We start from the raw sequence: 27,368 nt of genomic DNA on the forward strand, positions 1-27,368 counted from the left end.
AACTATCTCAAAATTTTAAAGAGAGAACAACTTATATATATATATATATATATACCAAAAATATGGGTAACTACTATGAAGGGATAGAATATGACTCTAAAAATGAAAAATAAAAATTTTTTTTTTAAAAAGGGATTGATAAGATATTGGTTGAAAAAGGGAAAAAGAAAAATTAAAAAAAAAAAACAGTTAAAAAAATTAACTTTGAAAAACTAATGAATCATGGTAAAAAAGCCATGAATTCTATGAGCAGTATTCCCCTAGCGCTGGAGTTCTCCCGTTCTCCTTCATCGGTAAACTTGGTCTTGGCTGGCTATTCCTGCTGATCTTCTGGGGGAGGGGCCTGTTGCCGTGGTTCCCAAATGTCTTTGCCAGAGGCGGAATTGCCCTGCCCTTGTCGGTCTGGGCTAAGCAATCTGCTCGGGTTTGCTCTCGGGAACTTTTGTTCCCTGCAAGTTCTCAGTACAGCTTTGGAGGATGAGAGTGAAAATGGTGGCCTCCCAATCTCCACCCAGAGGAGCCGAGGACTCGGGGCCCCCTTCCTCAGTGCGCCCCCAGAGAAAAGCAGTCAATCACTCCCGTCTCCCCCGTCTCCAGCTGCACTCCATGCTCACCCGGCCTGTGACTGAGTGTTTTCTATCTCTGGCACCCGACCCCGTGTGGAGTCTCCAAACCCAGCAGATCCCTGCGGTGTGCTCCTGCACCGCTCCTCCCCGGGGGGAGGAAGGAGAGTCTCCCCGGATCTGCCACTTGTTGGGTCCCTGCTGGAGGAGCAGTGGCCTGACTGGGCCGCGGATCATGGTTTATGGCAACCCCAAGCTGAGAGCCCGTGCCTCGGCTCCGTCTCGGCAGCCGGCTTCCCTGCTCCGATACCTGGGAGCTCTGCCACACTCAGGCACCCCCGGTGTTTCTGTGACCCCGAGGGTCCTGAGAACACACTGTCCCGCGAGGGTTCCACCCTCAGCTTAGCCACTCGAGCGACGTCCCTCAGCGGAGCCAACTTCTCAAAGTTCCGATTTTATGCTCCGCGGCTCTATCACTTGCCAGAAGCGGCTGACGGAGGCCCCCTGCCCTGCTGTCTATCCTCCCGAATATCGCCTCGGATTCACTTCTCCGCACGTCCTACCTTCCAGTAAGTGGTCGCTTCTCTGTTCGGAGAGTTGTTGCTATTCTTTTCTTCGATCTCCTGTTGAGTTCGAAGGTGTTCAGAATGGTTTGATCCCTATTCAGCTGAATTCCTGAGACCAGATGAAATCCAGGTCTCCTACCCCTCTGCCATCTTGCTCTGCCCTATATTCTGCATTTCTAATAAGCTCTCAGGTGTTGCCAGTGTAGCTGGTTCTGTGAACCACACTTTCAGTAGCAAGGATTCAAACTAGAGCTTGATCACGGAGTCAGTAGCTAAAATGAGGTGGTCATGGAACTGAGAGATGAAATCATTGCATGAGAAAAAGAGGATAAAAAACTGCATATGCAAAATAATCTTATCTATATAAAATATGTATGCAAATATGGATATTAAAAATATTAATAATGTCTTCCTCAGTAAGGTCACATTTTAGCTAATTTAGATTCTCTTCAGAATATTGCAAAAATTCGGGGCGCCTGGGTGGCTCAGTCGGTTAAGCGTCTGCCTTCGGCTCGGGTCGTGGTCCCAGGGTCCTGGGATCGAGCCCCACATCGGGCTCCCTGCTCGGCGGGGAGCCTGCTTCTCCCTCTGCCTCTGCCTGCCTGCCTGCCTACTTGTGCTCTCTCTCTCTCTCTCTCTCTGTCAAATAAATAAATAAAATCTTAAAAAAAAAATTGAAAAAAAAGAATATTGCAAAAATTCTACCACATGTATATATCCCTTTTATATTCAGAAAAAAATATTTTTAAAAAGTTAATTTACAAACTGAAATATGTCTTTAAGACCCTGAGTTCAAAATGTACACAAAATTTTCTAAATAAAAAAAATAAGTATAGACATAGAGAATTGGCTGGGGTTTTTTAGGAAAGGCTTCATAGAGGGGATGATTTTGAACGAAATCTAAGTAAGTGAAGCATAAGTTTGGGCTTTTAGCAACTTCTCTCTTATTTTCCTGTTCTAATGTGGGAGTGGGGAGGGGATGTGGGGCACGCGTAGTATACTAGTTATTTATCGCTGTGTAACAAATTATTCCACAACTCATCTGCTTAAGACATGTAACATTTATTATCTTACAGTTTCTGTGATTTAGAAATTTGGGACCTGCTTAGCTGGGTGGCTCTGGCTCAGCATCTCTCATGAAGTTATCTTAAAGACGCTGGCTGGAACTTTGGTCGTCTGAAGGCTTGACCGGGACTGGCTGGGGCATCCAAGATGATTGGCAGGAGGCCTCAGTACCTTGTTGCATGGAACTCTCCATATGCCTATTTGATTTTCTCTACAATGTGGCAGCTGGCTTCCTGAGTGAATGATCTGAGAGAGATAGAGACAGAGACAGAGAGAGAGAAAGAAGGAGAGGGAGAGAGAGAGTGGAGGAGAGAGAATGCCTTTTATGATATACATGACACTTCAGCTTTCTTCTATTCATTCACAGAAACATGTCACTAAGTACAGACCATACTGCAGGGGAGGAAAATTAGAGTCTACCTTCTGAAAGGAGACTGTGGATATATTTTTCAACCACCACAGGTAGAATGGGGTGTGATAGTTCAAGGGCTTTCTAATTTTCATTTGAAGTGAACTGTATAAGAATAGAAAGATAGAATACTGTGGCCTGCTTTGTTAGTCATCTAGCATGCCTGATGTTTAGCAGAGTACAGGGTGGAAAAGATGAAGGGTAGGAGGATGTGGTGAGCAAAATATCTAGAAGGTAATGTGAGCCACAATGTAATCTTAAGTTTTCTAGTAGCCACATTGGAAGATGTAAAAAGAAACAGGTACAATTAATTTTAATATGTTGTTAGTCCAATATAGGCAAAATATTCTCATTTTACATATACTCAATATAAAAGTTATTAATGAGATATTTTATATTCTTTTTTCTCTCTACTAACCCCTTGGAATCTGATGTGCATTTTAAACTTATAGCACCCTTTACTTTGGATTAGCACTGTTTCAGGTGCTCGGTAGCAACATGTGGCTAGTGGTCACCATATTGGACAGTTTAAGTCTAGAGAGCTAGGCCAGAAACAGGTCACTGAGAAAGAACCTTGGGCACAATCCAATATGCAAATGATGGGCCCAATAAAAGCCTTAAGCTGAAGAGTAGTATGATCAGACTTCTATTTTAAAAATCACTCTGGCTACCTGTGTTTAGGACCTGGAGGAATGAGCAGGCATGACTGGCCTAAGAGACTGTTGGAATATTCTGTGTGAGAGTTTGAACGAGGCTCGTTACAATGAAGATGGAGAAGAGAAGATGTAAGTAAGATAGAAAGCAAGGAGGTGGGTTTGTACTTGGTTCAGTGATCACTTAGATGTTGGGAAGTAGGAGGTCAGAAGAGAGAGAAACCTAGAATGATTCCAAGGCTTGGGTGATTGACAGGATATAAAAAGGAAATACAGGACACAATATATTTTGCCCTGGGAAGATGGCAAGGGAAGATTACATATGTAGATTTGGAAAAGTTTTGATTGAGATAATTGTGCAGGAGAGAGAGAGATCTCTCATAGAGAACTAGATAGGTAAATACGGAGCTTAGCAGAAAAATCCCAGCTTCAAGTAGAATCATCACTGAGCTTCTTCCTTCTATGTAACATCACTATGAAACTACAGAGCACTTTGGAGAGTTCCAGTCTCTCAGTTGCTCATTGTGGAGGCAGAATTAGCTGAGGAGGAAGGAGCAGAAGCACCACAGGTATAGGCCTCTGAGCAGTGGGCACCAGTCTGGGAGGCCTGCTTTCCTAGCCTGATGACCCAGTTGCTTGGGAGCAGGGGAGATGCTATGGGAGCCACACCAAGGAGTCATCTTAGAGGAGGGAAAGGGGCCCCTCTGCCTGCACATTGTGTTGGGGGATGGGGAATCGAGGAGGAGAAAGTATCCAGATTAGGCATCAGAAGTTAAGAATTCCTGTCCTGGAATGTGGTTGTCTCCACCTCTGATAGAACCTATCCTGTGAGTGAAGTGTGTCCAACCACTTCCTCTTCATTACTAGAAATGATGCCTTAGTGCAGGGGTTGCAAACTGAAATGCCTGCAGGGGTCACGCAGATCATCTAGAGAAGTGAAGTGAATGCAGAGCACGCACAGTGGGCTCAGCCAAAGGGAGTTGCTGCCACTCATTGCTAGGAGATTTTTGTGAAGTGGCAACAAGAGTCTAGTTGCCAGATATTCTGATCTTTTTGTGCATGTGAATTTTTTTGTGACGTTTTCTGACTTTTAAATATTGGAAAAATTTTATTTAAATGCTGCAAACCAAACCAAATATGTCTGTGGGCTCCCAGCCCACAGTCCACCAATTTTTGACATTGGTCTGAATGCTTTATATCATTATATATCATGCTTTCTTATATTTTTCTACTTATGTTTCCTACTGTAACCACCATTGTTTGTGTGGATTGTTTCTGTTTGTTTGCTTGCTTCTTTGTTTTTATTCCCTTTCTACAATGGGTCAGACCTTATTTGTTGATTAATTTCATATTTGGAAGGTGGACAGACCTACAGGAGGTATTGAGAAACTTCATTCTTCTGGGACCTAAAATGGCAGACCACATGGAAAATGATATATCCCCCCGGCAGATTCAGGCCTCAGAATTGGGATGAGACAGGAGTAGTTAAATATGCAATTGGACATATTTTGGTGATGATTCTTCTAATAAGCTGGAAGATAATTTAAAGCAGATCTGTATTTAATAACAAAATGAAACATTAAAGTCATTTATGAGAGTATTAGGTCTTATGATGGAAAAATGTTACTTTTTCCAGTGCTCAAAACTAAACATTTCTTTATAAAAATTGAAGAATGAAGTAAAATAGAAAATACAAGAGGAAAACCAGTGAGGGAAAATGGGAGAGAAATACATGGGTTAAATGGATTTATTATGCATTACCCATGGATATTATGGAGCTATGTGCCTTAGGTTTGTAGAAGAGAGGCGATGCTCTCTCATCACCTCCTTATTCTTCTTCCCTCTTTCCTACCTATGGACAGAGTTGCTATAGATTGGTGAGATTCTAGGACACTGGACCATGTTTGCCCATAGGTCCATTAAAAGATCATGGACTGTTCATTAAAAGATTGTGCACATTGTCTACACAAAGACTTATACACAGGTATTCATAGAAGTTTTATTCTTAATAAGCAAAACCTGGAAACAACTTGAATGTTCATCAGTAGGGGAATAGACAAATGAACAGTAGTATATCCATACAATGGACTAGTACTCAGCAATAAGGAACAAAAATTATGATATACACAAGAACATGAATGACACACAAAACATTCTGTTGAACAAAAGTCAGAGCCCAAAGAGTTGATACTATATGATTCAATTTATGTGAACTCCTAGAAGAGCCAAATCTAATCTATGGTGACTGAAAATATATCCACGACTGCTTAGAGCTTGGGATGGTAGGCGTGGAATACAAAAAAAGCATGAAGGAATTTGGGGGCAGCAGTGGGTGACAGAAGCGATCTCTATCTTGATTGTGGTGGAGGTTACTACATGTGCAGTTAGAGTTTCAAAATTTGCCAAACTTACACTTAAAACAAGTGTATATTATTTTATGTAAATTATACCTTAGTACAGTTCATTTAAACACAAGGGTTATGTACAAAGAGTATCGTTCTCTCCTCCTGTACCTTTTTCACCTGTGCTGCAGAAGCAGTTACTAGACCTAGCTCTCCTTTCTGCTTCCATGTGGCATAAATGGGGAGAAGGACAGGGCCTTCCTGCTTGGGACATAGCCAGCCAAGTTTTGGCTCCCACCTCGAATCATCAAACATTTCTATCTCCATTTATGGTAGATGAGGGGTGGTGAAATCTTGAAGTTGGGTTTGGGCTTATGGGGAGAAAAAGTGTTCCTGCTCTGAGCTCTCAGCCTTGTGCTCTAAGCCTAGCTTACAAAGGCTCTGCATCAATAGGTGGATGGATAAATGGCATAGGAGCCCGACTTCAGCTGAGAATAGGACACTTACTTCGCTTTCCTTTACCTTTGTTCTGTAGGTAGATAGCTCCCTCAGTGGTATTTGGGAGAGGGGTAACTAAGGTTTAGGACATGATTTGGGTATTTCTAGGACCCTTGGGTAAATGCCATCTAAACATCGTAATTATTTCTAAGATATATCTTCCACAGACATACCATGTTCATTCAGGCCTCAGTACCTTTGCACATAATATTGCTTCAACCAGGAGTGCCATTCTCCAGTCTTAATTCCTCTCTGGCTGGTCAAATGCTTACCTTTCAAAGTCCAGCTTGAGTCATTGACCCTAATCCTTTCCACTGACCAGTCTCAAAACAGATCTGTGTATTTCTTGCTACATGATACAAAAGAAGGGAAAGGAGCTTGAGAGTCATACAAGTCTGCATTCACGTTTGACCTGCCGTTTGCTATGTGACTTTGAGCAAGTTATTTATCCTCTCTGAGCCCCAGTGTGTGTATGTATATATATATATAGTCACTGAGGTTTAGTGATTGATATATATATTATGTACTTTTTTATTTCTAAAAAAGTGATGATAATTCCTACTTTTTAGGGTTGTTGTGTATATTTTATGAAATAATTAAAGTACACAATTTACAAAATGAAGATGCAGAATATATTCTAGCTGTGATGATTATTAGACTCTGGTGGCAATAACAGCCACCAGCCTGTTCTTGCATCTAAGTGTGGACTTGTGACATGGAAACCATGGAACATGACTGCCGTGTGTCACTCTTGGGGTAAGAATTTTAGAAGAGGGCGTGCCTTCGCCACCATCTCTGTCACCAGCAACACCTGTGTTGGAAGAAACAAGCTTATTTTGTGTTAGGTCCCTGAAATCCCAGGGTTTGTTTATTATATCTAGTAAATTTAGAAATTGGCACTTTGAGGTGAGGGGTTAATGGAAGAGAAACCTAAAATATGTTGCATTGCCTCCAGTTGGATGGTACGTGGCTCAGACACTGATCTGGAAGGCTGGGAAGGTGGAGACCCATGGAAATGATAGCAAAGCATTTGGCAAATCTGTTGCTGGTGATAATTTAAAAGCAGGCCAAGTGCTGGAGAAGCTTTTTGTCCCCAGAGGCTGGTTGTCACTTATTGTGTTTAGCAAGGTATAACAAGACAGATCTGCTCAGGCAAGATTTGGTTTGTTTGAGAATAGAAATGAAAGAGACTAGGTAGAGTCCAGAAATGTGATACTTCACGGGACCAGAAAAGAAAACTACTTATTGACCCCAACTAGTAGAAGATACGCCTGAAAAAGGCTTCGAGCAACAGAGTTCCACTTAAAAATCTGTTTAGTAGATGCTATGTTAGCTTCCATAGAGGTTATAAAATAACTAGGGATTGTTCTCTACCCTCAAAGAGTTTGTAATTTACTTTAAAAAAAGGAAGAAGAAGAAGTAGATGTGTACAAATAACTGTGGTGGAAGACAGTCAATGATTGAAACATGTTCCTTTAAATAATGGAAGAATTACAACCTTCTAGGAGAACCCAGAGTAGAGTTCTCAAGGGGAAAGGGGGGCTTGGACCTTGGTTACCTGTCAAGTCCTCAGACTCATGAATGAATGAACCTCAGTTGTCTTTCAAACTCATTTTCATCTTTTTGAAATATGAGGGTTCATATTTGGTCTGTGGGGTAGTAGCATAGAGGGTGTCCCTCCAGCCAGCCTGTGACTTCTCTATTGACTTTCTTCCCTAACTTTACAAGTAGTCCGGGCTGAGACTTGAATAGGTTCCCCTCTTACAGCCTCATTTTTATAAAGGCATAAGAGGACCCTGCTCTCCTCCTTCTTCAACTGACTTGCCAGTATGATACCGCCCAGACGTTAAAGCAGTGTTTGCAGAGACAGCTTGTTTTGATTATCTGTTGTTTTTTAAATAGTCATTCTCTGGGCAAACAATGAGAACTTTCAGCTTCTTATTGTTTCCCGGCATGAGCCTAGTACCTTTTCAGCTTGTTTTTATTGTCTCTTTGGCGGCGCAGAGCATTTATCTAAATATAGAATGGTACAACACTATGGACAGGACTGGAATAAGATAAAATTTTCTTTCCAATCAATTCCCTTGCATCTTCTAGTGAACACTAGGTACTGTTCTTTTGTCAAAGTGGCGAGAGTAGGCAGCAGAAAGAAATTATATTGAGCTGTGGCACTTTCCAAAGCAGAAGTCAATCACTGCAAGACCTTCAAGGTAGCAAGTCCAAGGTAGTCGATGCTTTGGATGCTAGCTCTCCTGTGACCTTCAGCAGACTACACAGTGATGGTCAGCAGCATATACCTGCCCACTGGAGGCAGGGCAGTGTCCTACCCCACAGACCAAATATGAACCCTCATATTTCAAAAAGATGAAAATGAGTTTGAAAGGCATCAGCAGACCCAGATTGGATCTCCTGCCCCACACTTATTTCAGGGTGACCTTGGGTAAGCTACTCAACTTCATCTAGAAAATGGGTGATACTAAAAAAAACCTGTCTCTACGGTTCTTATGAGGGTTAAAGAAAATGACTATATATACTCAGTACATTTTCAAGAAATGGTAGCTATTATTTTTTGTAGGCTGATATTTTATAGTATTAATGTTTCAAATGTGACCACATCTTTAATTTTGTTTCTGGGAGAAATAATCTATATAAATTTATTTATGATATTAATAAAAAGCAGCTCTCACCTTTCTTATGAATCAGATACAAGTCCCTTATTACCTTCATTCATTCTGGTAAGAGGGTCTCATTGCTGGAGGCAGTGCTGTGTAATGGTTAGAGCAGGGACTCTGGCACTAGTCCTTGGGGTTCGAATCCTAGTGTGTGATCTTGAAGTTAAAAAGTTGCTTAACTTCTCTGCGACATAACCTTTATCTGCAATTCCAAAATGATACTTTCCATGAGTGTTACCACGCACTATAGATCTTCCTATTTTTGGTGCAGAAATATTGAGTCTAGGGAACTCCCTCAGCCCCTGATGGGGGTCCTGCCATATATATTACATCTACCCTGTTATCTTTATTAAACCTGAATTCTGAATTCCAAAACTCATCAGGGTCCAAGGGTTTTGGATAAGGGATCTGTGATACACCCTCCTAAGGTTATTTTGAGTTACCTTAACTTCATGTAAGCCTCTTGGAACCTTACTAGCTATGACTGTCATCCTTGGAACAGTCCTTTGAGAGAGTAATTATTATTCCATTTTATGGATGAGGAAACTAAGGTATAGAGAAGTTTAGCCACATAGCTCATATATGGTAGAGCTGGAATCCAAATAAGGAATTTCTGACTACAAATCCCATGCATTCTGTTGAAACAGATTAATTCCCAGAGCCCTGTACATGCCCTGGCAAAACCAACCCTAGTTAAGATTCCACTCAGAGAATTAGGGTGTATGGTTAAGAAAACACCATAATCTGGGACTGCCCTCTGCAAACATCTCAACAGGCAGACCAGCTCTGGTGTGGGCTTTCCATGCTCTTTCTGTAGCCATGCAGAGCGGGGAAGAGTGGAGGGCGGCCAACCACATGGCATGACGAGAGAGCCAGTCCTGCACACTGTCCAGCTGCACTCCTGTCTCCATTTGGGTCTCTCCAGAAGCTGACAATAAAAAACGGATTTTAGTGCAAGTAGCTGATCTGTGAAACACAGGAAACACCATCTGCCATTTGGTAGTGGAGAAGTAATCTGGAGAAGGGAAGACAGCCAGTAATAGGTATGTTCCTGTGCTATTTCCCACAGTGAGTGACCGAAACTCCACAGGGAAATGTGAGGTCACAGTATAAAACCCATGCCTCAGAATGATCCCCCACCCAGGGATGAGGGAGCTGAGGTATTTATACGCCCTCTCTGGAGAGTCATTGATTGAGGGTTACTCCCAGGGATGTCCTTGGCCGGCACCCAGAAGCAGCATGGCCTTCCTCATTCTGAAATGTGAGGTCTAAGCCATATGAGTGAAGCATTGACAGGGTCTATGACATACCCTTCAGCAGAGTTCTGTGCAGTAGCAGGAACAGCCTTATTTGTGAAAAGCCCAAGATGGATGCATGACGTCCCACTCACTATGGGTTTAATGTCTACAGACAGACCTGCCTACCCTCAAAAAATCCCCACTGTGGTGCCTGAGATGTGTGTTGTACGTCCCCAGTTCTCCAGAGACCACCAGTAAAATGTCAGTACACTACCCAGGGGGATGAAAAAATGAGCTATGACAATTCTTTCCTTTCCTAGCTGAGAGGCTTGCCTCTAGGGAATGGGACTGGAACAAAGATGTTTTCCTGGAAGGAAAAAAAAAGCTCTGGACAGGAGTGAAAGTAAAGGAAGAACCATTAAGAAATGAGTCACCACCAGTGAAGACCCTAGGTAAACTGTGGTGCTAGCTACCATGTGGCAGATGGACACAAAGGGGAGCCTCTAGGGAGAGTGACACCAAAGGGGGACCCAGAAGGGTCTCTCAGAGAAGGAAGGGGTCCAAGGGGACATTTTCTTGTTTCCTAGTTTTATGCAGATCAGGGCCTGGGAAAGAAGACTCCATTCAGTGCTGCTGAGACAGTGAGCTCCGGGAAGACAGTGACTATGTCTTCTTGTCTGTGTCCCCAGAGCTTCAGCACAAGGGACCCACCTGAGTAGAACTGCCATGAGTCCAGTCCTCTGCTCTCCTTTTCGCCTGTGAGTTCCTTTCTGACTTTTGTATGAGCGAGCCTGCATTCATACCAATGAGCTCTCCGTATCACCACTTCTCCTATAAGAAAAGAAACAGCACCATCACCAAGATATTTATCGGCAGTGAGACTTTGGACAAATTACTTAACTCCCAGTTTACTCAGTAATAAAAAGTAGAGAATTCCCCTGACTTCCTGAGCTTGGAGTAAGGGCTCAGTGAGGTGGTTACGAACTGAATTGTGTACCCCCCCTCCACCCAAAATTCATATCCTGAAGCTCTAACCCCCAGTATGACTGCATCTGAAGTCAGGGCCTATAAGGAGATAATCAAGTTAAAACGAGGTTGTATGGTGAGGACTTAATCCAATAGGACTGGTGTCTTTACAAAAAGAGGAAGAGACACCAGAGGTCTCTTTCTCTCTCCTGGGCAAAGAGGAAAAGCCTTGTGAGGACACAGCAAGCCAGGAAGAAAAGCCTCACAGGATACCAGATTTTCTGGCACCTTGGTCTTAGACTTCTAGCTGCCAAAAGTATCAGAAAATTGGTTTCTGTTGCTTAAGCCACCCAGGCCGTGGCTTTTGTTATGGAAACCCTAGCAGACTAATACAGAGGTAACTCACGTGAAGGGCTTTGCCGCAGAACCCGACACAGGGGTAGATTCATGAAGAGCAGCTCTTGTCATTATTATCGCCTCGAATAAGAATACCTGCCTTACTAGAAGAGAAAGAGAATCTGGAAATCCTGATACCAAAAGTCTGAAAATCCACTTTAAGCTTCTGAGGAGAACTCGAGGACATTGAAAGAAGGCAAACAGCACTCGCTGAAATTTTCCAATCCTGTTTCTGTGTAAAAGGCATAATAACTTGTGTCAAATAATAGGACTGTATCTTTCCTCTGAGGAGCTTTATGTGCTGATGCCAACTACTTATCCGTCAGGCAAATGTCTGCATCCTGAGGATGAGCTGAGGGAATATCTGAGGCCAGGACCGTGCGCCAAGGGGCACTAATAAAATAAGACAATTGTGTCTGTTCCCCCCTCTCTGTAGTTTAGGCTCTGCTGTCTGGAAACAGGCCAGGCTGGTCGGTGTTAAGAATTGCAGGGTTGAGTTTACAGTACAAGACAGATTTTACTTCAAGTAGGCCTTAAGTAATAATGGCTTTTTCAAAGTCCAGCTAACTCTGATTCATGGGCACATCAGGGAGAGGGACCTCCCGAAACTCCATTCTTTCACCAAAACTCTGAGGTTCTGTTTTCTGAATGTTGTTTGCATTCCTTCACGATACCTCTGTCAGGCCCCTGCAGGCGGGCTTCTGGGCCTCAGACCTCCTAGAAGCAGATGGGGCAGGGGAAGAAGAGGCCACTCAAGCAATTGCAGTTCTTTTTGTTTTCATTTTCAATCCAAATTATTGTGTTGGAGATGGTACTGAAATCTATTTGGGAAAGCAGAACCATCTGGAATCATTGGTCAGAGTTCTAAATGGTGTAGAAAGAGCGAAAAAAATGTGACTTCTGATAAATCGGAAGGGGGTTACATTGGCTTAATTGAAAGCAGTTGAAGGGATGGATTCTTTTGTCGTTTTTTCCCTCAAGTTTCTCTTTAAATCAGTGTTGTCCACCTGTCCTCAGAGACTACATAAGGCACGGTCGAAACTTCTATTGTCCTTTACTGTTACTGCCTCTCCGTCAAACTGCCTTCACAGGGTAAGATGTTGTTGCCTAGAAGATTTCTTGCCATTTATTCCTCTGTCCCAGATGAATGAAGTGCTAAAATATGGATCATTAAACTCACTTCTTTTTGTCTCTCCCAGTTGTTCTTTGATTCAATGTTAATTCAATGTATTCATTAAATCCAAACATTTACTCAACACTCACCAGGTTCCAGACCCTTTTAAAGGCAGTGGGAATGCTAAGGCAAATGAGACACAGATCCTGCCTTCAAAGAGCTCCCATTTAGTGGGAGAGCAGAGAACTCATTCCTAACACATGGCCACAGAGGAGGACAGAGCACAGAGAAAGTCTTTGAAGAGCGTACCAAAGGATATAGAGTGACCTTCCAGGAGGAAAGAAAAAGAGAGGAGCATTAGTGGGAGGGAAGATGTAATGACCAAAAAGAAGCAGTCAGCAGGTGGTTTTTGAGAGAATCAATCTTTTTGATGTATGGATGAAGGCAGCTGGTAATGTTGGTGTAGATTGCAGACAAGTTTAGGTTGGGCACTAGGAAGGTAGCATCAGTAGGTGAAAGCCTGAGTGGAAGAACCTTTCTCATCTTGAGCTGTCCTACATAATCATTTGGCCAAGGGAGCATGGAAGGAAGGAAGGGAGGGAGGGAGGAAGGGAGGAGGGGAGGGAAGGAAGAAAGAAAATCACCAGCTTGAGAAAATATCATATATGAACAGCTGCCTCTATTTCATAATTCCAAGCCCTCTTCCCAGAAGGAGTTCAGAGATTGGTCTACCAGAGTTTCTCTTTAACATTTATAAGATACAACTAATCAACACTGAAATCATTGTCTCCCTTGTTTTTCAGAAGATTGGGGAATGGACTGACCTTGCATTAAACCCATGAGAAGTGCGCTGACTTAAGAAAAGCAATGACACTATGATGTCTTTTATTATATAGGGTGATATTAAGATGGATAAAATTAAATACCATACATACTATGATACGGTTTGAACATTGTAGTGAATTAGCATGTAGCTTTGAATTTGTTATGCTGGTGGCCGAAATCTGTTATGAACAAGTTGGAATGCTGTTCAGACTGTGTCATTCTAAAAATAAGTTTCCAGAAAGGTGTCCTAGCATATGCCTACCCAAATGTAGTACTGCTCACAAGGAACGGGAGATGAAGGGCAGGAGAGAGATCTACTAGCTACTAATTAAAGCTCAGTTTAAGGATTGCTATAAGATTTTCACATGAATAGGGGTCAGTAGTAAATCTTATATAAAGGCCATTTGGGGAGGAAGAAGGGCCAGCAGAAGCAGGAAGTCTTCTGGAAACCATTCATACCCCTTCGGAAATACATGCCTTTGGTTTTCTCCTTTCATCCCATTAACTCATCAGGCTTCACTGATGGGATCCGGCTTTGATTATATCTGCATGGCTATTTTGTACATATCTGGACACCCCAGATAATGATAATAAAGAAGTTCACTCAAACTTGCCCAGTCCAGAGATCAGGTGACCGAAATCCTGTTTGTCTGTGCATCCCAAGTACCCAGAGTAGATGCTCAATGTGTTCAGTGTCTAAATTAACAGGCTTCCTTGCTCTACCAGTTGTACTACTAGAAAACCTATTTCTTTAAAAAATATTTATTAATTATCTACTCTTTGGCAGGTATTGTATCTAGGGATACAATATTGGGATATGAGTTAGCAAGAGAAAAAAAAATAGTGAGCAAGAGAGGCATGACCCTGTCTTCCTGAAGCTTGTTGCTCATAAAAAGAGGCAACAATGAAATCAGAAATTACAAGAAATTATGATAGCATCTTAATATGGTAAGTGGGGTGCTGTTGAGGGCAGTACCAGGGAGACCATGTCTGCTGGGGAGGTAGATCAAGGGATGCTTCCTGGTATAAGTGACTCAGATGAAGTTAGAGTTCTCAGCTCTAATAGGATTTATAAGCTATTTGGAGAAAGAACACTGTCACACATGCACTAGTAAGAAATAGTATGATATAAGACGCTCCAGGTTCAGTGTTAGAACATGGATTATAGATGGTAGAGAGGGCAAAATCAGAGGGCAGAAGTGGGCATGGAGGTTTTCCAGGAGGGAGGGGCACATAACTGTCCTTGAGAGGCGGGTAGAACAGTGGAATAGAAGAAGAGGAGAAAAGGCAGGGGTCACTGGTGGCTCAGTTGGTTAAGTGTCTGCCTTCAGCTCAGATCATGATCCCAGGGTCCTGGGATCCAGTCCTGTATGGAACTCCCTGCTCAGCGGGGAGTCTGCTTCTTCCTCTCCCTCTCCCTCTGTCCTTCCTCCTGCTTATGCTTTCTCACTCTCTGTCAAATAAATAAACAAAGTCTTAAAAGAGAGAGAGCAGAAAAGGCATAGATGAGAATTGTATCAGTTGGGGAAAGGAGACCTAGATGAGTAGTGGCAGAAAATAGAGAGGCTGAATCATGCAAGACCTGGAAAGTCAGGCAGAAATGGAAGGATAAGCATAGTCATGTTATAGTTATTATTTTAAATGATGTGATAAAAGCTACTACCTGTCACGTACCAGTCTGGGTTAGGTGCTGGGCAAGAAATGTTTAGTAATAAGCCTGCAATCCATCCTCTCTCCTTTTACCAGGGGGAAGCCTATGGGAAAGAAAGAAGGAAGGTAACAATCAAATCTTCATGTGAACACACTAATGATATTTGCTAGTGTAGGGTTCTTATCTATGAAATGCTTGTAGAAGGAGGTACCTGGCCTGCCTGGGTTGCTCGTTTGCAGCAAACTTGGAATCCATGGATGTATTGGGCACAGGTCCTGGGAAAAGGTGAAGTAAATTATGTAACTACCTGAATATAATGGGAGGAAACTTGATGTGTAGGTGATGTGGCCACATACGTGGCTCAGAGATTTTCTGTGAATCCGGGCAAGAGAATATCTTGCTGTGGCATGAAAGGCCTAGGGAGCTGCATTAGTTCCAGACCATTGGCTGCTTTACCTGAGCTTTGTGATTGCTTCCTGCCCTGAAGTTAGTAGCAAAGCTTGATACTAGGTAAGATCTCTATTTTTATGAGTCTGCTTTAACACGATGATCCTTTATGTTTTCTTAGGTACATGACATGTACTGTTTCACATCAACCCCCTATGGTAGGTACTCAGAAAAATTAGTTAATTGGTCCAATATCATATAATGAGGAAGCAGCAGCCTCCAAATTTCAACCCAGATCTGACTCCACAACTCCATACTCTTCCCACTGTTCTGCATTTTTCCCCTTTTTAAACTTGAACAGAACAGAACAGGCCATGGGGCCCCAGGAAGTCCCGAGGGGACCATCAGGAAGCCCACAGGCCCTTTGAAAGCCAATTCTCCAAAGTACAGTTTTAATGGGAAAAGTCTTTCTGGTATAAAACCTGATTCATTTGAGATCTGAAAGGTAGTGTTTGTGTCACATTTTCCATGGAAAATCCCATTTTCACCAGAGGCAAACACTTACATCCCCACTGGGACTCTGCGACTCATGGGGGGTTTGTGTGCTATCGAGGGAATAACACCACAGTTTTTGAATGCTGAGAGAATGGCCGAAAGACTCTGCCCTTGATCAGAATCAGATGATATGAATTGGAGTTTCTAGTTCCATCTTTAGCTCTAAAGCAAACTGGGCCCTGTGGGAAGACTCACTATTTCCTGATGGGTTGGATCAGCCATATTTCACATGGGCTTCAGTGTATGAGGACTTTCATACACATTCATTCATAGTTCTGAGGGTTGTTTTTTTTGTTTGTTTGTGTTTTCACATGATTTTTTACAAAACATTAGGATCAATTTCGTGTTAGGAACTTGAGGTTCCCTTTTTAAAGAAACTGGCATGTGAATGTGAGGAAGGGCGTAGGCCATATCAAGGAATCCATTTTTTCTTTTCTGGTGAAGTGGTTTAATTCTAGTTGCCTCAGGTCAAGGAGTCCCATTCTTAGGGGCCAGTTGACTAGTGTAGCACTTTGGTTCCTGTTAAAAGTACCACGGGACACCCATAGCTGGGATGTGACAGATTGCCCCATGCCTGGACCTCTCTCTTGGGGCTGCCAGCGTTGTTAGTGGACAGATGGGGCCATCTTCCCTTCCTTGGCTGTGCCTGTTTAACCATCTCTGGAGGTGGCTGTCATACCACCAGCTAACACAAGTGCTTAATAAATATCTAACTTAAAATACTGCCAGAAAAAGGTTCACCTGGATAGAAAAATCTGATAATAGAGTACCAGAATCTTTATTCCAACAATCAAAGCAGACCCCACACATACCTGGTATCTATCTATAGCAGTATGTTGCGGGGCACTTTACTTTGGGTCTTTACAAGAAAAGCAAAAACTTAGTTGAGAATTACTGAAACCCAAAGAGCTTAGTTGAGAGAAGACAGTGTTCTGAGGTAAACCTTTAAGTTTCTCTTTTTCTGGATTTCATTGATCCTCTTCTTAGCTTACACTGCTGGTGTCCTACTCTGGTCTCCCCTGAGTTACTGCCTTCTTGCTTCTGGACCCTTCCATCTCCAGAGTCTTCAGTCTTTGTTTATGCTCTTTTTTTTTAATTTTTTTATTCTTATGTTAATCACCATACATTACATCATTAGTTCTTGATGTAGTGTTCCATGATTCATTGTTTGTGCATAACACCCAGTGCTCCACGCAGAACGTGCCCTCCTTAATACCCATCACCAGGCTAACCCATCCCCTCACCCTCCTCCCCTCTAGAACCCTCAGTTTGTTTTTCAGAGTCCATCGTCTCTCATGGTTCGTCTCCCCCTCCGACTTACTCCCCTTCATTCTTCCTCTCCTGCTATCTTCTTCTTTTTCTTTTTTCTTAACATATCTTGCATTATTTGTTTCAGAAGTACAGATCTGTGATTCAACAGTCTTGCACAATTCACAGCACTCACCATAGCACATACCCTACCCAATGTCTATCACCCAGCCACCCCATCCCTCCCACCCCCCACCACTCAGCAACCCTCAGTTTGTTTCCTGAGATTAAGAATTCCTCATATCAGTGAGGTCATATGATACATGTCTTTCTCTGATTGACTTATTTCACTCAGCATAACACCCTCCAGTTCCATCCACGTCGTTGCAAATGGCAAGATCTCATTCCTTTTGATGGCTGCATAATATTCCATTGTGTATATATACCACTTCTTTATCCATTCATCTGTCGATGGACATCTGGGCTCTTTCCACAGTTTGGCTATTGTGGACATTGCTGCTATAAACATTGGGGTGCACGTACCCCTTCGGATCCCTACATTTGTATCTTTGTGGTAAATACCCAGTAGTGCAATTGCTGGATCGAATGGTAGCTCTATTTTCAACTGTTTGAGGAACCTCCATACTGTTTTCCAGAGTGGTTGCACCAGCTTGCATTCCCACCAACAGTGTAGGAGGGTTCCCCTTTCTCCGCATCCCCGCCAACATCTGTCGTTTCCTGACTTGTTAATTTTAGCCATTCTGACTGGTGTGAGGTGGTATCTCTTTGAGGTTTTGATTTGGATTTCCCTGATGCCGAGCAATGTTGAGCACTTTTTTTAATGTGTCTGTTGGCCATTTGGATGTCTTCTTTGGAAAAATGTCTGTTCATGTCTTCTGCCCATTTCTTGATTGGATTATTTGTTCTTTGGGTGTTGAGTTTGATAAGTTTTTGTTTATGCTCTTATCCAATCTTCCCTTTATATACAACCTTTCTCTACAAAGGAGAATTTGATTCTTTCTAATGCATGGCAGAATACTATTTACTTTGTTGGTTTGCCAGCTTATTTGCTGATGCTCCTGTGTTTTTCCAAGCCCAGCACTAGATGTTCTTTATGTCTTGGTGCCCTGCTCCTTATATTCTTTCTTTGGTCTTCTGTGTAGTGAGGAAAAAAATAATAAACACTTTTTTGCTGGTGAAGGGAAGAATAAACTGCAGCTAAATATGGATTCCCTGCCACGTGCCATAGAACAGTCTTTGTAACACCGTAGTCTATTGGAGTCATCAGATTCAGTAAACAGAATATCTAACTAACTGCCAGCTTAAACAAGGAGGTATCTGTTTTTTGAGCATGACGAATACAGTAACAAGGTTAATGAGATTCCAGATTGACTTATCTGTTATTCTTTGTCTTCACACTACAACATCCAAAGGAAGACAAGGAGAAAGCTCATCCCCTTGGAGTTCCCTCCTTTTTTTAAATAGGGAGGAAAACTTTTCCAAAAAATATACCCCCTAGCAAATTTCCCCTTAGTATCATGGGTCAGGATAGGGTCACATGCCTGTGCGGCCGGTAATGCAGCTGGGAGGGTTACTGGCTTCCATACTGGAAGTGGAATTTGTGTGCAAGGACGGAGGGAAAAGGCTATTGAGTAGCCAAGTGCTGTTAAAGACTGAATGTTGTGTCCTTCCCCTCGCCAAAATTCCTATGTTGAAACCCTACCCTTCCACGTCATGGTATTAGGAGATGAGGCCTTTGGGAGGTATTTGGAATGAGATGGGGTCATGAGGATGGAACTGTTGAGAGTCATGAAAGAGCTTGCTTCCTTTCTCTGCTTTTTCCACCATGTGAGGAGAAGTCTACAACCCAGAAGAGGACCCAACCACGCTGGCACCCCAGTCTCAGACTCCCAGCCTTCAGAACTATGAAAAATACATTTCTGTTGTTTATAAACCAACCAGTCTATGGTATGCTTTTATAGCAATTCCAACAGACTAAGACAACCACTGCCATCAAATACTCATAGGAAGTGCAACAGCCCAGGGTTGTTTATTAAGTCATTTCACACTTGCTGTCACATGAGCCACACATATAGTTAATATGGAGTCATAAAAGAAGAGACCTCAAAAGCTGGGAAGTCCTGAGCTTTTGGCAAGCCTTTATTTTTTTAACAAAAACTCCCTCACCTGGTTGTGGTTTAATACCTGCTGAAACCCTGAGGATATCACACACACATGCACACACGCACACACGCATACCCAACACCTTTTATGTAAACTTGATCACAGCTATGCACGTTATTGAATCATTTCTAAAATCAGAACAGGAGCTTACCAGAAAATAATCTAAAAAGTCTGGGGATTGTAACAAAATCTTGGGTGTTGCAAGAGCTAGATGTGGCTTAGGGTCTGAGTATTGCTGATTAAGTTACTAAAAAGATTTCAGCAACTAGGATTTTCTAGTGATGAAATACTGTTCTTGTGTGATTGACACTAGCAAATTTAACAGAAGTAATTCTCAGGAATGGTGATTATAGACGTATCCCAACCTAGTTTTTCTTCCTTAGCCTATAATAAGAGGCATGGAGCTCCAACCACTGGGGAAAGCAAGAAGCTGGGGCTGTATACTTTTGGTAAAGACAGCCAGGTTCCCTTCTCAGGATGATGTGTCAGCAGAGTCATTTGGAGAAGCAGATGTGAGGGAGATTAATCTTCTTACTTAAAATATCCTGACATAGCAAGAAAAGCAGATTTGAATCTCAGAAAATTTGTGAGGCAGTTGAATGGGTTGATCAATATTTCATGTGTCAAACTGGCTTGTTGAGGGGTTTTAGGGGACACCTTTTCCTCTCCTCTGAAGAACCACGGAAGTAACAAACTGGTCGGGTGAATCAAGGGTCACACCCAGGGAAGGGAACCTCTGTGGAAATATTTCATGAATTTTTCTCTTTGGTTTTACTGTGTTCTTAAAGGTTCGGGAAAAATCAAGGAACGTTAGACCTGCTTCCGATTAGTTATTGAAACACTCACCTAGTGGTGTAATGTTTATTGAAGAAGTTGTGTATTTTGCATACAGCAGTTTTGATAGCAAGTAAGGAGGAGCCAATAAGTAGCACAACGCCATCTCCAATCAGAAGAAAGAGACGCCGGGACACATGGATTTAGAATGGAAGCATTTGATCCTTAAGCTTTGGTTAACCACAAAGGGAAGCTTGTGGGGACAGAAAAGAAAAAAAAAAAAACCTACCCTATGGAAAAAAGGCAAAGGGACATTTAGAGTAGGTTAAAAATAAGAATGTTAGGAAAGGTAACATTTTCTCTTTGATAAGAGTAAGTAGACGGTTATGGTCTTTTTATTTAGACCATAGAAGCTCTAGAAGTTCTAGAACCAGTGCAGACAGGCCAAGCACTTTCATAATATTCATACATTTATTCACTCATTTATTCGTTTGTTAATCATCTGTCCCAAATCATTTACTAGGGGCCTCTTATATTTCAGGCCCTGGAGCTTTGAGGATGAGTAAGAAGTCCTTCATCTGGAGGAATTCTGGTCAGCTGGAGGGAGGCATATATAAATAGCTGGTCAGGGTTAAATGTAAGTGCTGTACGAGATTTAACAACAGGTAGCTATGGGCACACAGGGAAAAGGACCCCTGACTCCTCTGGGGTTGCTGGGAAAGAGTTCATGGAGAGGGACACGAAGTGGGCTTTAAAGGATGGATGAGAATTCACCAGGTGAAAAGAACGAGAGAGGAAACCCCACTGAGGGAGAGGCTGTGCAACAGTACCGAGGCAGGACTGGGCAGGCAGAGGACAGGGAACAGGGGTAAAGCGATGGGACACAGCGCTGGCTACAGAAGGTGAAGGAGAGGTGAGGGGGAGGAAACCGCAGGGCACGAGGAGGCCCTCCACCCTCCACCCTCCAGTGTGCCTCTGAGACCCACCTCAGGGGCCAGAAGTTACAAGCGCACCTCACGGGGTCCAGGCCCTACACACACACACACACACACACACACACACGCACACACGCACACGAACTGTTGTTTCGGTTAGCCCCTTCCTGAGAGTAGAGTGGACTCTCTCTGTTGTACCCTCCAGAGCCCAGCACTCTGGAAACACTATAAGGTGCTTTGCTAAGAGGACCCAACAATGGCTTTTGAGCATGGGACTGACACACTCAGTATCTAGACTGGAAGTTCACTGAGTCAGGACTAGGTCTGACTGGTGCGCCGCTCAGTCTACTGCGGAGACTTGGCATGTAGAAGGTCCTCCCTAAATATCTGCTGCATGAATCAGTGAACTCAATGAATAAGGCAGAGTAGAAAATGGACTAGCAAGGGCTAGTCAGCCCCATTAAGAGGCTGAGACCTAAGAATCCGGGTGAAGGACCTCAGTGGGGTTAAAGAGGAAGGGCCAGTATTTAGACCAGCACCGTCCAGTAGAACTCTCTGCAGTGATAGAAGTGTTCTGTTCGCCACTAGTCCCTTACACTAGCCACTAACCACATGTGGCTCTTGAGTACTTGAAATGTGGCTAGTGAGACTAAGGGACTGAAATTTTAATTTTAATTAATTTAAATTTAAATAGCCACCTGTGAACAGCCACATTGAACAGCACAGAACTAGAGTTTTCTGTGGCAGAATCCAAAGAATTTGTAACACATTGGATATATTCATTAAGTCAATCAACAAAGATTTGTTGATCATTTTCTGGGTTCTGATAGAGAAAATGGGGGCTAAGTTATGGTGACTGTGTATACCATGCTGAGGTGTTTAGGATTTGTAATAAAGAGTGGAGGAGGGTGGACAGGCTATTTTAGCAGGATTGGTCAGGGAAACTCTCTGAGTGACAGGTTGAGAGTAGGATGATGAGAAAGTTATGTGGATTAAGAAAAACAAAAACAAACAAAAACCCCAAACAAGAACTAGAACCATCACTGATGAAGGAAAGCAATAAAATTCAACACGGAACAACACTCAGAGCAAGAAGGGACCTGCACCATCTCTAAGTCTAACTCACTCTTCCTTTCTCTAGGAAGGAAAGAGAAGGCCAGAGAGGTAAAGTGACTTACCTAACGCCACACAGCTACTTAATAACACAGTTGCAAAGAGACAATCCTGACTTCCAACTCCACTCCCTACTGGGTTAAGTCTATTTTAGCATCCCAAATCTCATTGTCCTTACTAGTAAAAAGGGTTATTGTGAGAAATGAAAAATGTAACAGAGACAAGGTGTTAAAAATGGTAGCTATTTTCATTACTGGATTTGTTTTAATCTTACAGGGTCCCCTCAAGTAATTATGTTATTAATAACAACCATGTCATTCTTTTAGTAATACAAAAGCATAATGCGAAAAAAAATAGTAATTTGATAATACAAAAAGCTTTAAGAGAGGCAATGAGCATTCAACTCCTAATTTGCTTTAGTTGTTCTTTGGGGTGACTCTCAGCCTTGGTCCTGTGCAGTCAACATCAGGTAACACCTGCCGTTTGCCTAGAGGCAGCTGCAGGAATTAAAAAATTCTGGAGGTACGGCATTCTGCGTAAGGGAAGAAATCACCAGCCTCAACACTGCTGGTCTTACTACTCTGCCTTGTTAAGTGGTGGCACGTATCACCATCCTTAGATACTTCTGAAGAGAGAAAAATGAGGCTTTGGTTTTCCCAATAGGCACAGCTGTCATCAAGCTCTTTATGGAAAGCTGCTGTGGCCAAGGGCTGAAGAAGTGAGGGCTCAAACAGGATGCACGAGTGGAAATGATGACAAGTGTGCACTGAAGGCATATGGCAGGAGGAAGGACTTTCTGCCTTAGCATTAGGCCTTCGTTTGCTTACTCGTCTTCTTATACCTTCCTCCCTCTCCCACCACATCTCTGCCCTTTGAGCTTATATTTTTGTAAATATTCAGACAAGACAAACAATATGATAATAGGGTCATGTCTTTGCCAGAGTGACAGCCGGTGTTGACATATACATGTTGGCTCTCTAACTTCTCTGGGCGACTCGACTTTTCTGACCGCACCTTTGGCATTCAACCCAGGCCCATGCTCTATCCATGCTGTTGTGTTGCCTCTGAGTTTAGTGACTATGAAACCACCTGTGCAGTGATCATTAATCAATAGTTTGATATGATTGCCCGAGGAACAAGGACAGGGAAGCATTGAACAACTGGAGGTTGCATGTGATCCAGTGACCTGACAGCCACATCTGAGGCTCACAGCCCACTGGCTCGCCATTCCAATCCCACCTGGTTGGGGCCAGGACCCTCTCCCCAAACTGGAGCACTAGCACCTCCCATCATTCCTGAGCAGCAAAGACCTATGAAGATGGTGCCTCTGCACCTGCCAGCCCTCCAGTGCTCCCAGTGTGCCTTACAGTGGACACTGTGACATACGTGGAGCCACAGAGGGTCCAAATCCTTGGCCTGAATCTAGCAGGTCTGGATTCTAGACCTCTCTCTACCTCTTAGGTTGGCTTGGGCCAATTACTTAATTTCTCAGAACCTCCATGTTCTCAAACGTGAACCTGGAATAACGTCTACCTCATAGGGTTCTATGAAATCAAAAATCTTATTATTGTATGTGCAAATGCTTTGAAAAATAGAAAATACTAAAATGAGAGCAAAGTATTATTCAGGAATCTACACCATGTGGTTATTTTTGTGGAAAAAATAAAACCTAATGAATATTACATTATATTCACATCATTTCATTCATTCACCCATTCATCCAACCTATTCATTCATTCAGCCAAGTTTTATGAGACAAGGAACCTGGGCACCAGGTGCTGTGTTGGGCTAGATAGATAGACGATCATGAACAGTTCAGATATTATTCCTCATGGACCTGACAGTCTATTTAGGGGAGGGGGACACTGTAAACCAATAATCATGCAAATGCAAAGTGTACTAGGTGTTGTGAGGAAGAAGGGTATACGGCCATGAGTGAGGATAATAGCGGAGGTACTTAAATATGATACTTGGTTGAGTTGACTGACAAGGGCCTTCAAGGCAGCAGGAAGAACATAAGGGAAACCCTTGAGAAAGGAGAGCACTTAGCAAATTCAAAGACCAAGAGGCCACTAAAGCTGGAACACAGGAAAGAAGGATCATGTTGCCAAATACGGGCAGGCAGAACAAAAGTCACAGATGCCTCCTAGGATTCTCTTACGAGAGAGCTGGGAAGTTTGAGCCTAGTGGAGGAAATACAGAGCAGTTAACAAGACTGGGAAAATGAACTTACTAAAGAAATGCAGTCATAGAGTTGTGCGATCTGTTTAAGTTGAGATAAGGATAAACTCATAAAGATTCTAATCTCTTGGGTTGTGAATTTTTTTTATAGCCATGGTCAGCACTTAAATGCAGTCCTATAAATTAATTTTGACATTGTTAGTTGTGACTCTCCACTTTGTACCATTCTATATAAACATTTCTACGTGTTTGTAGTCCTTAAACTTGTTATGTTTAATAGCTGTATGCTGTTCCACCAGGATATTTCTGGCCCTTCTACACACTGGCATGGTTTTTAGTTCTTTATGGGTTTTTTTTTTCCCCCTTAAAAATAGTGCTGCTGGGAACCTTTTTGTTTTCTTATGAGTTATTTTCTTGGGTTCCATTCCCCTCGCGGGTCACTTCTCTGCATGTCAGATGGCTGCTCTGATGTTCCCAGTCTTCTGTTGTCTCATGCTTTCGTTTGTCTGGAGGTGAGCAAATTCCCCTGGTTCCAGCAGCTTCTGGGAGTTGCAGGGGAGAGGCAGGGGCAGGTGGGAAGAGGACCATCCTCATTAGAATTAGAGAGAATACAGGCTGTTGCCTTAATATGCTTTATCCCCTCAGGTGGAGCCTGTGTCAGGGATTTGTTCTGCACTCAGAACCTCCATGGCCCTTAGCCTGACAGGTAGCTCATTCATCTCTGTCGCTTTGCAGTCTCCCCCAGGGCCGATGACGTTCCTGGAGGGTGCTGTGTGTGGAACAGAAAAGTGTAAGGTGTGGCAGTGAATGGAATTGTTAGCGGGAAGTGGTTGTGAGAAAAGGCATAAAACCTCTCTGACTGTAATTAACTCACAGTGATAATTCTATCATCCAAGGCAGATGGTTCCCTGAGTGTCAACCTTTTAATTTATTTCTTTATTTAATATTTCATTCCGAGTTTCGAGATGTTGTTTAGAAATTGGTCAGGGACCAAATCACCAAATCAATCAGACCTCAGGGAAACAAACATCTTTTTCTTGCCTGATCATAGCTCACCCGCTGATTTGATCCAGTGTGTCTCTTAAGCATTTACTTTTAACATTGGTCAAAAAGTTAATGGAACAAAGCAGAGTAGCTGAACTCATTGGATTTGGGATAAAAGTTTAAGTTCAGTTCTCTGGGGAAAAAAAAATTTATTCCCTGAGTCAAACATAATATCACATAATAGTAAGTTAGTCTAAAGTTTTTGAAAACTGGAGAATAAGTCCCAAAAGGTTTCTCTGTTTTATCAGAGCAAAAAAAGAAAAGAACGAACGAACGAAAGAAAGAAAGAAAGAAAGAAAGAAAAAGAAAAATGGAATATAATAACTATTTTGTCCTCTAACTCAAAAAGGGTATGTAGGAGAGAAGACAAAATCATTGCCATTTTAATCAAAACCACCATTACTGACTGTCAGGGATATCTACAGTTTTAATAAAACATAAAACATATGACATAAAACAACTATGGAGCATTGCACTGTGTGCCAGGCACAGTGCTTTACATTTTACCCCTCTCTCACCCCCACGAAGTAGATTTTCTCAAGGTCACACAGCTAGTGAGTGATGGACTCAAGAATTCGAATGTGACCCCAAAGCTAGTGCTCTTACCGCCTCTCTACCCTGGGACTACAATGGCTGGAGGCAGTGTGGGTTAGCAGGACAAACCCATGCCAGGGGGCAGAGCATGGAGATCACCCGTCCTGTTAGCCTCCAATCTGTTAGGTGAGTTTAGGTAAATCACAAACTCCTTGAGGGGAAAGGACTCCTATTTTTTGCTAACCCCCATTGTAAGGGCATGCTAGGTAATGGCTGTGGAAGTTCTTTGATAACTAACCATAAAATCCTATAGAAACAGAAGGACTTATTGTCCTTCTTATTGTATTATGTTTGCCATGATGATATGGCAAGATTCTCATATTTCAAGTATGAGGCCTGCAATAGCTGTTGTGGGGTAGGGTTGCTCAGTGGGGTCAAATTTGAATGGCACATCCAGTGAGCTTGTGGTTCAAAATTAATCATCTCCTACACTGACATGCCAGGGAATCAGAGGACATACAGCCAGGAGGCAGCCGGAGTCATGTATGTTGTGCATAAGCCTTGATTGATGTGGCAACAGATGTATTCAAAGCATCACCAGGCTCCCTAAACAGACCTCCTTCTAGGAAAACTAATGGTTATGGGTGGCTCCCTCCAGCAGCTGCAGGCTGGGAATTGATCATAACAGATCATGAGGTAGATTTCTGGAACAAGACTGAAGGGTGGAGCAGGAATCAGGTATTCTTTAGAGTGATCTTGTTGACCTTATCCCGACCCAGGCTCCACCATGCCTCGAGAAATTCAGCACATCTCAGGTCTTGGGTTTTCTAGATGATGAAAAAATACATTCTGTAGCTGATCCAGGCAGCAGGACATGGAGGCCCAAGGCAGAAATTTCACCTGTATTTCCTGTAAACCCAGCAGACTAGTGGGTCTCAAGCTCCAGGAACACTAAAATCTCTTAGAAAATTTGTTCAAAAGCAGATTTCTGGGCTCCATTCCTAGAGATCACTATTTCATTGGTCTTGGGTGGTGCCCAGGACTCTGCATTCAAACAAACACTTAAGTGACTTTGATGCACATATGTACAATTTCTATTTTTAGGGGGGAAATGCAGTAGAAGAGAAGAGAGCTACTGTGATCAAAATTAAAAAGCTAACATGTATGGAGTGCCTGGGTGCCTCAGTTGGTTGAGCAGCCAACTCTTGATTTTGGCTCAGGTCATGATCTCAGGGTCATGGGATCAAGCCCTGAGTCAGGCTCCACTCTGAACATGGAGCCTGATTAAGATTCTCTCTCTCTCCCTCTCCCTCTGCCCTTCCCCCCGCTTAAGTGCAGGCATGCTCTCTCTCCCTGAAATAAATAAATAAGATCTTTTAAAAAAAGCTAATATTTATTGACCACTTACTATGAACCAGGCAGTCTCTTATACATAAATTACCATAAGACATAAAG

General features: G+C 42.7%; 1 protein-coding gene and 1 long non-coding RNA gene across 10 annotated transcripts in view; one reads left to right on the forward strand and one right to left on the reverse strand.

Moving 5' to 3' along the window:
* Positions 1–27,368, forward strand: part of TSEN15 (tRNA splicing endonuclease subunit 15) — a 156,403-nt gene that overhangs the window by 40,070 nt on the left and 88,965 nt on the right. The gene's annotated exons all lie outside the window — the stretch shown is intronic.
* LOC113933170 overlaps positions 2,209–27,368 on the reverse strand; it is a 41,895-nt gene continuing 16,735 nt past the window's right edge. For 2 of the 6 annotated variants that reach the window (XR_003523266.2, XR_003523265.2), the window contains exons 2-6: positions 14,982–15,061; positions 11,379–11,600; positions 10,718–10,837; positions 8,784–8,970; positions 2,209–2,440 (exon numbers count right to left, since the gene is read on the reverse strand). This is a non-coding gene — a long non-coding RNA (uncharacterized LOC113933170). Of the gene's footprint in view, positions 2,441–6,796; positions 6,908–8,783; positions 8,971–10,717; positions 10,838–11,378; positions 11,601–14,981; positions 15,062–15,169; positions 15,234–27,368 lie in introns of those variants that run through there. The other 4 variants (XR_003523263.2, XR_003523264.2, XR_003523261.2 and 1 more) reach the window with 4 other exon arrangements.

This window comes from Zalophus californianus, chromosome 10 (assembly GCF_009762305.2).
Source record: "Zalophus californianus isolate mZalCal1 chromosome 10, mZalCal1.pri.v2, whole genome shotgun sequence".
NCBI lineage: Eukaryota > Metazoa > Chordata > Mammalia > Carnivora > Otariidae > Zalophus > Zalophus californianus.